Below are 5,459 nucleotides of genomic sequence, written 5' to 3' on the forward strand. Positions count from 1 at the left end.
GTGAGAGCCATTCAGTATCTTGCAGGGTGAAAACTACACATACTACACATAAAATGTTACATGTGATACGACATTTCATGCTGCCCATCAATGTTTTACATAAAAGATGAAAACTCTAAATCAGTGGTGTTCAACCTATGGCCCGCAGGCCAGATATGGACCCCTAAGTGATTGCGTGTGGCCCACAGCAAGAGGCATCAATGAAAAGTAGCTCAGCCCATTACATCTCTTTCCCTGCCCCACACGAAAATGCTAATCTCCACTGCAGCTGGAAATAAGCTCTCTTCCTCTCTCTTCTCCCTCCCCCAACCAGAGGAGAGGGGTGGCCTGTGGTACAGCTGGATTGCAAGGACCTGCCACTCTAAAAGATCGAGCTCCACTGTTCTAAATGAAGATTCATATTTAAGTATGTTAAAGTTGTAGGTTCAGCTTCAGTGCTTGGGCCTTGTGTGGGCCTGCCTGCCTACTTCAAAATTTCTGACATAGATACAGAAAGGTAACACATTTGATACATGTTTGCAGCCTCTGTCCTGCCATTCAGTACCAACCTAAGCACATATTGAGTAGACTGCTGTGACAGGCCCCTGACCAGCTTACCTCTATGCCATAGCCCCAGTGGCCATGCCACAATTAAAATGACTGGCACCACATAGCCGGAGAAGGAACACCAGTTGGCCTGGAGCCTGAAGGCTGTGGGCTCAAAATGGGCCCAGAAGCCAAAGTGGCAGCAGAATACATCTGAGCACCAGGAACAGAGCTAGACATTCTCTCTACTGCAGGAAGAGGCCTGCACCTCCCCTGCTGATTGGTGTGCCCAGGGGAGCAGCACAACCACGTGCTAGGAGGGAGATGGCCAGAGAAGACCTGGACATACTCCCGACTGCTGGCTGGAGGCCAGCCACACTTCCCAGGTCTGAAAGGCCTGGATGAGTATCAGAGGACCCCAGAGCCCAGAAAGGGATGACAGCCCACCTGATCCAATCAATGAGCAGCTCACCACAAAAGCAGATGTACCCACCACCACACAGAGTACCAGCTGGGAACACACAGATCAGGTGGGGCTGGGAGAGGGCAGTCCAGTGGGCCCTGCAGGCACCGGACTAAGGTGGACCCCACCAGGAGACCCAACAGGACCCACACACTCTGCTATGGTGGCAGTGAACTCAAAGAGCTTCAATGGGGGAATAGGGGAACACTAGGTCCCATACAAGTGCCATGTGGAATGTCACAGGGCTGTACCATACCTGGCCAGGTTGCCAGAGGGAGAAAATCCCTAACAGAGAGCCATCCCACCAAGAAGTCAATTAAGCCCAAAGGAGAGAAGACCACCGCCCAGGCTGGGCTCTTCTGGTTAAGTTTTCTCTTGTGCTGCCATTCTCTGAGAGCAAAATGAACAGCAGCAAGTACCCCACAGCACCCCTTTTCACCAACCCTCACTGCTGAGGAAGAAAATCATGATCATGCCAAGGCACTGCCAGAAGTCATTGTAACACCTGAATGGAAAGGGTTGAGCTATAGGGAAGGAGGAACCCCAGGCAAGACGCACCAAGGGAGTTATCCCTGGGCCTCTAAGGAACCATTGAGCACTAGAGGTGTGCGAAGCTGGCCATATTCAATTCGGACTTGGCCTGATTCGGGGGACAGTGATTCAATTCAGCTGAATCCAAATCTGAAGATTTGATTCTGATTCAGGGAATCAGAGATTTGGCCATAGACACAGCTTTATATGGATTTTCTACATACCTCAAGGTACCAGGCATGGCTCGTGAGTGCTGACATGGCGGGGCAGATGGAGCATTCCACAGGAGCACAGGGTGCTTCTGGTCCACTTTCAGGTCCTCCACTGAGCATGCTGGGGACCCGCCGGTGCTCCCATGGGATGCTCCTTCCACCCTGCCATCTCAGCATTCATGAGCCACCTGGTACCTTGAGATATGTAGAAAAAGCCTATAAAGCTGTGTCTATGGCGAAATCATCGAATCTCGCCAAATCGAATCAGAGTCTTCCAATTCAATTCAGAGAAATTAATGGGTCTTCTGATTTGATTCGGATTCGGAGATTCAGCCACCGAATTGGGCCGAATCTCCTCCAGATCGAATCAGCGACTGAAGCTTCGCACAACCTAATGAACACCACCTCCAGACATATACAAGTAACAACAACTCATGGTGCAACAATAGGCTCAGGCGTGATGCAACACAAGGTGGCAGGGCATGCCCCCCTGTTCAGCAAGCATGGGCCTGTCAAAACTACATTCTGGTTTCAGTTAATATCTAGACCTTTACCACAAAAGTCAGTCCTGCTGGTCTCCTCTGGACTCCTGTACATGTGCAGGGAGGCTGCTCCAATGTACTGTAATTACAGCACATTGGACCAGACTCAATTAATTGAGTCTGCTGGAGTGTAATAATTACCACACTCCAGCATCACATGTATCAGTGTCCTTGCACTCAAAAATAGTGGCAGGGTACTTTAAACTAAAGCTTGTTCAATGAGCTTTAGTTCAAAGTGCCCCATTGCCATTTTTCAGCACGGGGATACATGTGACACTCCAGACACTTTTAATTTGGGTGGCTCTCGGACCTGCACTAATTAAAGCACACCCACTATCCCCAACACCTCCAAGAACACATCTAATAAATGCCCACTGGCATTTGTCTAAATCTTTCTTAAAGTGCTTGGCCCAAACCTGAGCACAGGACTCTAACTAAGCCGTTGAATAACTACAATCTATCTTTTACATACAACACTTTAATTAATACATTTCAGAATGAGATTTTCCTGTTTTGCAGCAGCGTCCTGTTGCTAGTTTCTATTTGGTCTGTGATGGTCAAAAACAACCAGCAATTTTTTCTCTGCAGCACTACTGCCATATCTGTTATTTCCCATATTTCATTTGTACATTGAGTTCTCCTCTGTAAGTAGAACATTTTGCACCTGTTCACTCACCTCCACTTGTTAAGAAAATGGCATGTGGGATACTGTCAAAAGCCTTGCTGAATTTCAGGTACATCACACACACTGCTTTCTCTTTATCCACTAAGCCAATTACTCTCTCAAAGAAAGCAGGTTAAATTTGATTGCTTGGTTTGGTTTGGTTTGGTTTGGTTTGGTTTGGTTTTTTATCACTTTATTATCTTCTAGATCCTTACAGATTTTTTTTTCCAGAATCTTTCTGGGAATCAAAATCAGGCTGGCTGATTTATGCTTCTCCACAGCCTCCTTGTTTAAAGAGAGACACTATGTTAGAACTTTTCCAGTCCTCCACATCCTTAAGGAGTTCTCAGATAGAATAAGTAATGATTCAGAGATTACTCTGGTGGCTTCCTAAAGCATTCTAGATCCTTCTGGCTTGAACACATTGTATACAAAATATTGTTTATCCAGTTATTTCTCTATACTGGCCTACACTCATATCTCCTTGTTAGGTAAATGGCTATAATAAATCCTGTTTTGTGAAGACTGATGCAAAGAATAATTAGAATGCTTCAGCCTTTTCTGGACCATCCATTATTCTCTCTCTCCTCCTCTTATACCTAATGTATTTACAGAAACTTTTCTTGTTGCATTTTATGTCCCTTGCGGATTGAAACTAGTTTTACATCTTAGCCATTCTCATTTTATCCTTACATATTTTTGCTATTTCTTTTTATACTGTTCTTTATAAGCCCTTAGTTTCTGTTATTTTTGTATTGTTCCTTTTTTATTTTTAGATCTCTGAAGAGCTCTTAATGCATTGGTAATGGTTTCTTACTATGCTTCCTATCTTTCTTTCACATAAGGAGAGTTTGCTGGTATGTGTTCATTATAGTCTCTTTCAGGAACCACAAACTGTTTGCCATTCCCTTAGATTATCTTCCCAGAAGACCCACCTACCAGTTTTTTAATTTGTTGAATCTGGCTTTTCTGAAATTCATTATCCTTATTCTACTAATTTCATGCCTTCCTTTTCTTGGAACAGCTATCTATCATCCCATGATCACTTTCACTTAAATTATCTTCCACCTTTACATTCTCAATCATTTTTTCATAAGAGCTGGGTACACACATTCAAATAATCTAGAATTCTCCCAGGATTGTTCTCCTGATAGAAAAACTTACCCAGAGCCACACATATAGACATGTGAATGCTGAAGCCCTGCAGAGTGGAGAGCTTGCAGTATTGTCACTGGGCAGCCCAGGGGAAGAGTGGGGGGTGCTGTGCACACATCTCACATCTTTACATCCATGGTTTCTCCTGGGAGAGCAGAAACTTTCCCAGATGACAATGAATATCTATATGAGGACTTAGACAGAAACAAATCTAAAATAGCCACTCCCCCAGTAGCTTCCTCCAGCTTTTGAAATAAAAAAACTTCTTCCCCATATGTTCCAAGACTATGATAGCCTACTTTAGTTTTAATATAATATTTATAGCATCTTAATACAAAATCAGGACAGCCAATAATAGAATAATACTAATATTATATTAATATAATGATAACAATGTTTCATTACAGCATTTGCACGAGTACATTCAGTATATCAGAACAGAACAGTATATCAGAACAAATACCAGCCAAATATAGCTCCCTCTTCCATGTGTTAATTACCTGCAAATAGTTCAGGGTTTCCATTATATAATCCACTATTAATAGCTGTTCTATGAATCAATTTTACAAGTGAATCAAAATACAGCCCATGGGTTATTTGAGAACAGGGCAACACTCACATTTGTGATTCACTAATCATGATGGCTAACTTGTGAAAAAAACTGCACTGTATTGTTTCTACTTCTTGTTTGAATAACCTCAGCATTGTAAACAGCAGAACTATCTGAAGAAATCCTTTCGACCTTTATTATCTTAGGGAGAAAATGAACTGAGAAAAGGAGCACTTTATAAAGAGAATTTGCAGGGGGTAATTTTAGAACATTTAAAATCATTTCCATCCTCCTTCCACACTGGCTATATGTGAACCTAAGATTTAAATTCATTATTTGCTATATACATTACTATGAAGAGACCTGGTAATGGACAAGAACAGGGGTGGCTAACCTGTAGTACAGATGCCACAAGTGGTATGGGAAACCTGTGTGTGTGGCACACAACAAAATGGGGAGGGGACAGGTGGCAGATAGGTCTGAAGCAGAAAGCAAAGCAGCAAACCTGACAGGGAGCACAGGGAAGGAAGCAGAAAGCAGAGCAGCAGATTGGGCAGGGAAAGGGGTCAGATTGACACTTAAAGAGGGTATGAGGTTAACTTGTGGCACACGACAAGCTGAGAGCCATGGGGCTCTTTAGCCTGGAAAAGCGCAGGCTCAGGGGTGATCTGATGGCCACCTATAAATTTATCGGGGTGACCACCAGGATCTGGGGGAACATTTGTTCACCAGAGCGCCCCAAGGGATGACGAGGTTGAACGGTCATAAACTACTGCGAGACCGTTTCAGGCTGCACATAAGGAAGAATTTCTTTACT

The sequence above is a fragment of the Gavialis gangeticus genome, unplaced genomic scaffold (genome assembly GCF_001723915.1).
Source record: "Gavialis gangeticus isolate Ggan-Ray unplaced genomic scaffold, GavGan_comp1, whole genome shotgun sequence".
Taxonomy (NCBI): Eukaryota; Metazoa; Chordata; order Crocodylia; family Gavialidae; genus Gavialis; species Gavialis gangeticus.